Raw genomic sequence first — 11963 nt, 5'->3', positions numbered from 1 at the left:
AATTCACTTCTGATTCCAAAGTCTAGTTTTCTAGATTAGAGTTATTTGTTTAGTTTTGAAGATGATTAAAAGACAAAAAAAAAAAAAAAAAAAAGCGAATAGCTTTGATTTCAGCAAAGGTTACACATCTTACATAAGGACAAACTCACTTTCTGTAGTTGAATGAGATGAGAAGAGGTTGTATGAAGTACCAAGGATGAGAACAGCCGCTGCTCTTATCAAAACCCCTCAGTGCCTCCAAGGAAGAGGGAAAGAAGCAGTTTAGAAGAACCCAGGAAAAGAATCAATCAATTCAATTTAAAACTACATAATGCCTTCTTTATTCTTTAGTGTTAGCACTGAGTGTTTGCTGAAAAATGGCTTTGCTCTAAAATGGCCTAATTTTTCCTTTTAATTTGCATTTCCTTCCTGCCCAGATGCTACTGGCAGCGGCCCAGAAGCAGTTCCACTAAAACAACTGTGCTCCAGCACCTCGATGTGGATCTCGGAACTGTCCTTTTACATTTGGTTCTTTGCATAATTTGTCAAACTTTGCAAGTTGCACAGCAAAACTCTGCCAACAAAGAACAGGAAGTTTGGGCTGCCCTTCTGGGTTTACTGTTATCTTATTGGTTTTTCAGCAACTGGAATCAAGCCCTAATGAAAATATTTAACACATTAACAGTTTGGAATTGTGCTCAAGGCTGTGGGCAGTGAATATAAAAAAACTGAGCAACAAGGGGACTTGGGCACATTATTTATACATTTGGTGAGCTCATTCACTCGCCCAGGGAAATCAGGCACACGGCCGCCAGCCCAAGGTTAATTTTATTTTCTTCTCAGCCAGGAACAGGGTATACTATTACACAGAGAGGAATGAGGACTCTTTAATTGGCAAAGAGGAACTTCTGCTGCATGAGGAGATATTCCAATTGCTGGAGGTCAATAGAGTACTTTAGGATTTTAAAATCCTGCTGTGTTCACAGTTTAATATGAAATCCTCCAAAAATTGCTTGGACTCAGTAACCCTGCATTACCTGTTTAGAAACAGAAGAGGGCATCTCATCATGCCTTTTGTCAGATTTATTTATTTTTTTTAAGAATGAAAAGGAAACTGGTCTTTGAATGAAAATGAACAGCGTTTCCTTTTCGGGATGAATGAATGAAAATATTATGTTAACGTTTTCAAAAGCTGGAATGTGACTAAAACTGCCGTATTTGCCTTCTAGCTGAAGACTAGTCATAATAAGCTTTTTATATTATAAAGTAGCTGTCAAATACAACGCATTTAGACTTTAAGCAAAGTATCACATGAATACCCTTCTCCCACACTGGCTAGGTAGCCCTCATTAGGTCACCCTCCTCTGTCCCCTTAATTTCTCATGTTCAGATTCCAGTTTTTCTCAAAACTTTCTAAGGGTCAGTGAGTCTTCTAAAATTGTATGCAAAATGCATGTTTGTGTATTTTTTTTCTGGGGGAGATTTGTAGTTTTAAACATACTGTCTACTTTCTTTCATAGATTATGCCCCTAGGGAGTTTCCATGTTTAATTCTACTTTATACTAACTGGTTCTTTACTCTACGCTCTGTGTGTATTTAAAGGCTCAGTTTATGATATCTTGGACAAAGCCTGTTATAAGATAACACCACTGAACTGAAAAGCTCAGGATTTTCCTGATAATTTAAACCATACCATTATGGAATACAGCAACAAGCCTTTTGAAGGTCTTTGGTATTCTTCGTATTAAGTCCTAGTCAGAGCCGAAAGGGAACTTTTCTTTCTTTTTTTTTTTTTTTTCATGCATACATGTTCAATTTATTTTCAACAAATGTACCAAGGTACTTTAATAGAGAAATAAAAGTGATTTCAAAGATGGTACTACAACAATTGGATATCTATATATAAAGAAAAAAATTTTAACCACTTCTGTATATCATTTATAAATATTATTTGAAAATAGTAATGTCTTTTGGGAAAATTGAAAGTTATTTTTAGCAGCACACTTGCTGGGGTACTTCAGTATGAAAGAAAGTGACTTCAGATCATCTATTTATAATTTTTTAAAAAAAATCAGAGGTATGTGTAGAATCTAAGGCATTCACTAAAAGGCTACTTTTGGAAAGTATAAATTATCAAGCTAACAGAACCACAAAATAATGAAATGTAATGTAAAACAAGGCAAAAAGTGAGAATATAAAGACATCTCAGAAAAGAAAATAATTAGAAAACACATGATAAGTTACTTTCAAAGAAAATTGTAAAATTAATTTCCTTAAAAGGGAACTTTTCTATCTAATCTGGTCACTTCACTCACTGGTGCCAGAGAGGAACCATGTTCTGTGCAGGGTTACACAGGCAGTGCGTGTTGTGTAAGCGTTCAGGATTACAGCCCATTCTTTGACCTTTTAGTTCACTGTTCTTTTCCCTCAGTCTTGCTTGGTCCAAAGCTTGCATTGATCCAAAAATACATGGGGCCCTTAAATTGCTCTGCTCATGCATATATATTGTTTGTCTGTGTTTTATAGTGTTGTGGGTAGTTTGATTCTCTAGATGAACACTTTGCAGGAGAATATATTTTGCCTCTTTTCCAGGAGTCCAAATTGTTTCACCTGGCAGTGCTTAATTCCGTTTTATGAAATAATTAATTTAGTGAAGGCAAAGTGAGTTTGAAAGCAGGGAGGAGCTGTTGGACAGATGGGGCAGGAAAAGTTAGCTCCAGATTTGACCCCTGGACTTTTAAAATACTTATTGTATGGTCAGAACCTGGTATTCATTGCTTTATTAACGTCTTCGTAAGTGGCCCCATTTGAAACTTGAAACCGGCCCTTTGTAGCGTCCTCTCTATTTCTATGAGAGCGTCTAGAACATCCAAGTTGGTCATTTTCTGAGAACATTAAACTTGCAGGAAAAGAAAATTCCTTGTCATGTGAGACGTATCATTCCTGAAGCTGACCCTCTATCCCTGAACTCCAGGATTGGGGTAAAGATGAGGAATGTTTGTAGCACACATTACTTGGTAATTTAAAAAAATCTTTTACATTTTGATGTAGCTATTTTGATTTGGTTGATCAAATCCACCAACATAATGTCTAGTTTTGCCCTGGGAGTCTCCAGTGGACATCATAAATTACTCTGAAGTTGAAAGAAGAGCCTTAACCAGAATGGCCTAGGATGGGTCCTTCCTGGGACTACAGATTTCATGTTCTAGTTAGGGCTGAAGTGCAGGGATCTCACTGTCTTGCTGGGCAATGTTTCAGCGAATAGGTTGCTTCCAGGACAGATAATTAAGACTCACTCTGTGTTATTCAGTGGTATTCATGCCCTTATATTTTCCCCTTACTGCATTAATGGAATGCATATATTGGAATCTAACAGCTGCCTTTGGTCTATTTTTGTTAAACTATAAATGATGCTTTGTGTATTCCTTTGAATTAGGTACATTTTTACTTTCCTTTCCTTTCCTTGCCTCAGATTACCATAAATCTCTAACTGTCCAAGCAGAGGTTCTGAGGACAATGGGAAGGAAGTTGAGTTGTAAGCACCTCCTTTCAGAAAGGAAAAATTCAGAGCTAGAGTAGGGAGCTCAAGGGACTTGTACTTAGATGGGACATTAATATTTGTAGAACTTCAACTTTTTGTTGAAGACATAATTGTTATTATTTTTAAACAAGTTACTTAAAAAACAAACCAACTAGGAATATGTAGGCAAAGTGAGTAATTTGGAGATTTGATGTAGATATTTAGACATTTCAGGATCCAAGCTCTACTAGTTGCTTTGAAAGGTGAAAAAAATTAGGACCTGAATTATCCAGGCAAATTAACTGTCTACATTAGTTCAATTTATTAGATAATTGCTTTGTTCTCTAACCAATTTTAATTGTGTAGCCATAATTTCATAAAAATGTTTATATGTGTCCTGGGGATAGATTAATTTTACAAAGCATGATTGTTTCCACTGACACTCGACAATGTGGGAGTGCTTATAGGGGTGGTTGCTTTTCTATAAGAATAATAGCAAAGATGTATATAGCATTTACCACTTACCCGGCACAGTTCTGAGCACTTAATTTCACCCTCAAATGACCTTACAAGGTGGATGCTATTATTATCCCCATTTTACAGGCAGGACAACTGAATCTCAGAGACTTTAAGTAATTTGCCCAAGGTCACAAAATCTATAGTGGCAAAGTCAGGATTTGAACTCAAGTAATCTGGCTCTAGGATCTAGGCATGTAACCACTATACTATGCAATCAATTGACTTTTGGACAGCTTCTGGACTACCTTCTGGCATAGGCCAACCTGATAAGCAAGAGCCCCACAATCTTGAATTATTTCTATTTCAAGAGATTATTTGGTTTTAATCTAGGAACGAAAAGGGAAGATCACAAATTCAAATGCCTATAGGGGTTAGACAAAGGGCATTAAGTGAAGAGAACTGGGTGAAGGATAATCAAATAGCCCTCTTAGTTTCTATTTTGTCTCCCCATTAAAAAAAAAAAAAAATTTATTTATTTATTTTTGGCTGTGTTGGTCTTCGTTTCTGTGCGAGGGCTTTCTCCAGCTGTGGCGAGCGGGGGCCACTCTTCATCGCGGTGCGCGGGCCTCTCACTGTCGCGGCCTCTCCCGTTGCGGAGCACAGGCTCCAGACGCGCAGGCTCAGTAGTTGTGGCACACGGGCTTAGTTGCTCTGCGGCATGTGGGATCTTCCCAGACCAGGGCTCGAACCCGTGTCCCCTGCATTGGCAGGCAGATTCTTAACCACTGCGCCACCAGGGAAGCCCTGTCTTCCCATTTTTAATAAAGACATTTTTACAAAAAATATTTCTCTACCATAAAAAGAAAAATAACGCAAATGAAATGATTGATGGCAGCTGACTTTGGTTCTCGATGTCAGGGAAACTACCGGGACAGGTGGAGGTTGCAACGTATTGGAGACTGCTTGCCCTTTTTTTTTTTAAAAAAAAGCACGTGCTCATTTTTTTAATGTGAAATATGAGGATTTTTAATTATTAGCTCAATATTTTAAAATGTATTATAAGAGCTAAATAAAACCTCTGTTTCAGCCAGAGGTTACTAGTTTGTAGCCGCTGAAATAAAGACTATCTTGCAGTTGTGTTTATGGGCATGTGCAGGTGAAAGAATAGATGGAAAAATAGATCCAGTTACTTTGTACCTTAACAGCCTCAAAGTCAATAATGAATGATTGCATTTATCACCTTTTAACTGGACTATATTATAAATAGGAGTGGTTTTCAATGATTTGTCTTCCTAGTCAGAAAGAAGAGCTATGGAAACTTCATAATAACAGGTTTATAGATTTATAAAGCTAAAAAAAACCTTCATAAATATTTAAAATGAATCAGTATGGTCCCTGGACAATGACAGTAGGTGAGAAGCTTTTGACTGTGTAGACAGAGTAACCTGCAATTGCTGTAGCAATTTGCATCTTGACGGATGGATTATTTTATCTAGATCTTGAACTCTTCCTTTCATCTATAAAATATAGGCTTAGGCAATAATACTCTTTTCTTTTACTATTGAGATATTGAGAAATGTAGACAGTAAATATGCTTGAAGGGAAAAAGAAACTAAATTATTGTCAGTTCCCGCTCCGTTCAGTCCCATCCCAACTGTGCAGAGAGAGCATTTCTGGAGACTTCTCTGCCTGTCTCCTTTCACTACTGAGAGTACAGTTGCAATGTGGCAATGGCTCTATTTTTTTTTAATTAATATTTATTTATTTATTTATTTATTTATTTATTTATTTATTTATTTATTTATTTATTTATTTATTTATTTATGGCTGCGTTGGATCTTCATTGCTGCGCGTGGGCTTTCTCTAGTTGTGACGAGCGGGGGCCGCTCTTCGTTGTTGTGCGTGGGCTTCTCATTGCGGTGGCTTCTCTTGTTGCGGAGCACGGGCTCTAGGCGCGCGGGCTTCAGTAGTTGTGGCGCACAGGCTTAGTGGCTCCGCGGCATGTGGGATCTTCCTGGACCAGGGCTCACACCCGTGTCCTCTGCACTGGCAGGCGGATTCTTTTTTTTTTTTTTTGCTTTTTCCATTGAAATCTTTATTTTTTATCATTAAAAGAAAATGCAACCTGAGGTTTTTAATAATCAGATATTTTTAGTAAGAATAGAATGTATTTGCCTTGCAGTATTTAAAAAAACAAAACAGAGTTGTATTTTGCAGCTAAACATTTTTCAAAATCTTATCAGTTCTATCATTTCTAATTAGTAAGTATGTAAAATTTTTTGCAGAAAATTTGTTAAACCTTGATGTGTAATGACCCAAGTCTACTTCTCAGTCAGTCTGTATCCTTCTTTGTTTAATAGCCGGCAGGCAGATTCTTAACCACTGCCCCAAGAGGGAAGCCCAATGGCTCTATTTTTAGTTAATATTGAGAGATTGGAGCAGTAGAGTAAGGAGCACAGCAAATCCCCTTCTCAGAACGCAATGATAAAACTGGATAACTACCAAAAACTACCATTTCAGAGATCTGGAAATTGACTTAGGGCATACAGCAAATTGATAAGTGTTTATTTGACAACAACTGCTAAACCTTGGGTACAAGCAATGAGTCTGTGCTATATTAACCTGGGCTGCTTCCATTCCACCTCCCACAGTTCTAGCCTGTGATAGTTTGGTCAGGGTGGAGCAAGCCATGAAAAAGAGCAGGTTAGCCACTAGAGGGGCCTGACTTGATTTGGAGAGGAGAGTGGGAGACCCCATGCCCTCAATTATTGTCAGAAATGGCAAATAAACAGGGAAGGTTAATGATGCAGCTAGCCTGAGGTTGTGCTCCTAGTTGGAATAAACAAGAAACCAACAGACTAGTGAGAAAATTACCAAGGAGATAAAGGGAATGAGACAGTTCACAGTGGGTCTTGGTAAACTCCCACCTATTCTTGGTGGTCTGGAAGATGGCCTACATGCCCAAGGCTTTGCACATGCTCAAGAATTCTTCACAAACCCCTGGATGAACTTGAGGCCTGCAGCCGAGAAGTAAAGCTAGAACAGGCTTGTAAACAATGTGCTTTGTGTAGTGAGCTGAATAATGTCTCCCGCAAAGGATAAGTCCAAGTTCTAATCCCAGGTACCTGTCAATGTGACCTTAGGAAAGGTCACAAAATGTGATATTTGGAAATAGGGTCTTTGCAGATGTAATTAAGTTAAGGTTCTTGAGATGAGATAATCCTGGATTTAACATGGGTCCTAAATCAATGACTAGTTTCCTTGTAAGAGAAGGGAGGGGGGATTTAAGATACACAGACACAAAGGAGAAACATGGAGAAGGCCATGTTAAGATGGAGGCAGAGATAGGAATGATGCACCTACAAGTCAAGGAGCACCAAGAATTGCCTGTACCTTCCACAATCTAGGAGAGAAGCATGGAATAAATTCTCCCTCTAAGGAACCAATCCTTCTGACATCTTGATTTTAGGTATCTGGTCTCCAGAACTATAAGAGAATAAACTCCCATTGTTATAAGCCACCAAGTTTGTGGTAATTTGTTACAGCAGCCCTAGGTAACTGATATACTTAGTGTTGGGAATGTACAATGAATATGTTAACTTCCCATAGTGGAAAGAGGGAGAATGTTGGGCTCAGACAGACCTGCTGTGTCTGCTTTCTGGCTCCACTAATTATTAGTTTGTGATCATGAACATTTAACCTCTGTGAACCTGTTTCCTTGTCTGTAAAATAGGCTTCCTTGCAGGAGTTTTCCCCCAAATCCAGGCTATAATAAACTCTTATCCTCTGGGCAAATTCTCCCTTAGCCCTTTGTGTGAATTTGCACAAATTTGATTCCATCAGACTGAAAGTTCTCTAAGGTCACAGCATGGTTACATTGTCTGTAACATGATCGTTATGATCATTCCATGCTCATAAGGGTGGCGTGATGTGAAAAGTAAATCTGCTACTTGGTAGCAGTGGTACCTATGATTATTATTTATGTCTGTCTTTAAGGTCTGTATTCCCCTTTTTCATTTTTAGCTACACATTTGTATATCCCTCAGGAAAAAGGCAGAATTTGAACTGATCTTCGAGCAATGTGTAGGCCTTAGGCTGGTGCAGAGGTTCAGGGAGGATGCTCCAGGTGAAAGAAACAACAGGAAACACCATGGTCCGCTCACAGGATGCCTGGAGCCTACTGGCCTGGAGGGGAAACTTTGCCCCTGCATAAAACGATGCCAAACATACTCTTAGCTGTACTATCAGTCCATTCTCCCTTAAAGTATAGTATGCAACTTTACAATATAGGATCCATGTTTGTGCACATATGCTTCCTGTTTATTAAACTTCTTAGTTCACACACATGCCCGAATGTGTTTGTGGCCTAGAGTCATATGTGGTAAAACTAAATGAGATTATAGATCTCCAAACAAGACCAGCTGTCCGAACCTGGGATTATTTCCAGCTATTAATAGTGACTGGGCACAGAATTAACTAGCAAAATTAAGGGGTAGAGGGCTTGGGTATTTGGGGAAAAGAAAGAAAGAGTGCCAAGAAATGCAACTGTTATAAATTAACCCTCCAGGAGCAAGAGCATTAGAAAGTTACAGGCAACTGCAGTTGAGGGTAATAAAGCTTTGCCAGGAAAGGAAATGTATGAATTGGTAAAGAGAAAAATACAGGGTGTTTTGACAGGCTAAACTCCCTCTTAACCAGAACTGTGCCCCCTCCTTTTAAAAGTAATTTAAAAGATTCCAGTCTTTAAGGAAATTATTTGTGGAAAAATGTGAATCTTTAAGTTTCTAAAACAACTGCAAAAATAAAATTAACATTTAAAAGGTTTTTTTTTTTTTGGTGAATGTCATAAAATGCTATACGTGCTCTCTTAGAAAGCATCATATATTGTTAAAATCGCTGGAATCATGTAAAATTACCAGGAGAATTAGAAAGCTCTTCCCTTCATTATTATTTTGGTAAGAAATTATTACACACGTAATACATATAAGTGTATATAAGTGGCAGAAAAATTCAGAAGCTCTAGCTGAGAGTAAATTTGTCAAAATTACTCATTTCCCACCACCCAAAGATAATAGCATAAATGTTATAATGTGGATCTTCCTATATATATTATATGTACCATGCTAAAGTTGGCTTCTACACTATTATTAAATTCTTGAGATTAGTTGGAATATTGCAGAGTGATCAGTTTCAGTCACCTTTAGAGGGGCTTAATTTTTGTAGACATGGATGTATTTCTTTAAGTTTCTCAAATATATTACTTGTTGTGAACAAGGGTTTATTTATGTCTGTCAGTCTGTTTGTCTAGCTAGCTGGCTAGCTTCTCTGGATCTGACCCCTTCCTATATTTGGGGAATTCCTGTGGCAAAGCTTGCCTTCCATGCTAGAAGCTGAAAAGGCCAGATGCATGTTCTTCAACCTGCCATGTAGCTAGGGCTTAGGTGCAGGGCTTCACCTTGACTGTTCTTTGGATCTTGCAGCAAATAACCAAGGCCAGTAGAGAATCCAGTCTAGGGTGATGGCAGCAGCATGCAGGGTCTACAGTGTGGGGACTGCTGTGGTGTTGTCCCCACCAGTCTGGTCTAGGACCTCATTTTTGTTTTGGTCTTGTCTGCTGTCAAACTTCCCTTGATTCTATCTTCCTACCCCTTTTTTCCCATATTTTCTGGTGATTCTAGAAACTACCCAGAAAGCCTTAATTTTTTTTTTTTTTGTCCTTCTTAAATCAGCTAAAGTCTTTTGTTACTTGCAACTAAGAACTCAGATTGACGGAGTGCTGCTCTCAGTTCCACTCAGAAAACGGAAGGCCTAACTGTGTTTAGTAGCATACGAACCATCTAGATTTTAACCATCTCCAGGGAGCCTAGAAATTTAGACTAGAAAGAATTTTGGATATGGTTTTGTCATTTGTGTATATTGAGGGATTAGTTTCCCTTAATGGAAAGAGCTAAAAGGTCTGGGCTCAGGTCCTCAATGTCACTTGCTAGCTATAGGATATTGGGAAAATCAGGTAATTCTCTGGGTTATATATGTATGTGTATGTGTGTATATATATGTATATAACCTTTAAAGTGAGGGAGTTAGACTTGAATTTCCTCCAGATTTGGGATTCTATGACTTTTAAGCAGACCCAGAAACTTCAGATTTCAGATCATAGCTCCTAATTCTGAATTCTCAGTCCCACTAAATACACGACACTGAATAAGTATAAATAATAATTAAAACATCAAGGAGGTATACAGGGAGTAAATCTATATCCTTCTTTTGAAAGTTTAAACTCATTTGACCTTTTGATGAATTTAGTAGCAGCACAGATATCCAGATGGAATCATTCATATGGATGAAGGGGCACTGTGTTCATGTTCACAGCTGAAGACATGAATTAATCCTTCACAATTATAAATTATTAGTTTCCTCTGTTATTGCTTCTCAACTCATAAAAGAACGTTCTTAAATGTTAATACTGTGTGTGTTAAATATGATGTTTTTTCCCAATAGCATTCAAGGACCCAGAAGTCTTATCTGAGGTGAAGCTTTAAAGATTAAAACTGGACATAGTTGACCTGTATGTTCATGGTAAGACACAAGTCAGTAAACTTCACACTGCCCAGTTGATGTTTGGAAAATGAATACTTCAATCTGCTTCCTGTGATGCAGACCCAGCAGCGGCAGCAGTATGAATACCCATAGTATTTTAGTGCTCGTAAGGATCTGGTCCAACTTCTATATTTTACAGATGAGAAAAAAGAGGCTGATAGATTAAGTGACGTGTCCAAGATCATGTCACTACCTTCAAGCTGAGTTGTAGATTTGAGACTAGAAACCAGAACTTACACCATAAGTAATATGATGGCTGAGATGGTGTTTCTCTTGATCACTGTTGAGACCCAGAGTCTTGTACGTAGTGGGCACTCAATCATTAAATGTGACTATAAGTCAATTCCAGCACAGTGGAATTTTTGCTATGACATGTGTACTGAGGAATCTGAAAAAATATTCAAAGATTTAATTTTTTTAAAAAACAGGACTGAATATTTTAATGCTGGGAGCCCGTGATTTATTTTAGTACTTAGGTTTAGATTCAAGTTGCGCAAATCCATGACTGTTACTACTATGTGGAAATAGTTGATAACTGACCCAGTGTCTTTCATTCTGAAAGCACGGGTTGGTGTAGGATGGTAGTGACATTGCTCTTTCTTTAAACAGTTTATCAGAATGTTGATGTAGAGCATATGGTGGGCCCATTTAACCTGTGCTCTGATTAATAGGCCATTATTACTCTATCAAGGTATTTGATATATACTCAGCATGGCTCAGTGATGGTGCTCCCTTCCCAGCTGTGTAAGGATTATTTTGGTAAGGTTTACATTTTGTTGTTGTTGTTGTTGTTTTAAAATTAATTAATTAATTAATTTTTTGGGCTACGTTGGGTCTTCGTTGCTGTGCACGGGCTCTCTCTAGTTTCAGTGAGCGGGGGCTACTCTTCGTTGTGGTGCATGGGCTTCTCATTGTGGTGACTTCTCTTGTCGCGGAGCATGGGCTCTAGGCGCGCGGGCTTCAGTAGTTGAAGCACCTGGGCTCAGTAGTTGCTGCCTGAGGACTCTCGGGCACAGGCTCAGTAGTTGTGGTGCACGGGCTTAGCTGCTCCATGGCATGTGGGATCTTCCCGGACCAGGGATCAAACCCGTGTCCCCTGCATTGGCAGGTGGATTCTTAACCACTGTGCCACCAGGGAAGCCCTTGGGTAAGGTTTTGATTTGAAATATTTACAGTGTATTAAATAATACTGGCACTTATTTGAATGTGACTAAAGCAGAATAGCAAATCTTCTCCAACAGCATATAATGACTCAGTTAAAATGTAGTTCATCACATGAGACTGCTGTGTTCTGACAATAATGCCCCAATTGAGTTAAAATAAAGGGGAGCAGAGATAAAATCCCACTGAGGATGAGTTCAGAAATATGTGTCTAGATTAATTTTGGAATCTCGGTAATTAAGACACA

This window comes from Eschrichtius robustus, chromosome 6 (genome assembly GCF_028021215.1).
Source record: "Eschrichtius robustus isolate mEscRob2 chromosome 6, mEscRob2.pri, whole genome shotgun sequence".
Classification (NCBI taxonomy): domain Eukaryota; kingdom Metazoa; phylum Chordata; class Mammalia; order Artiodactyla; family Eschrichtiidae; genus Eschrichtius; species Eschrichtius robustus.
Note: the sequence above shows the minus strand (reverse complement) of the source record.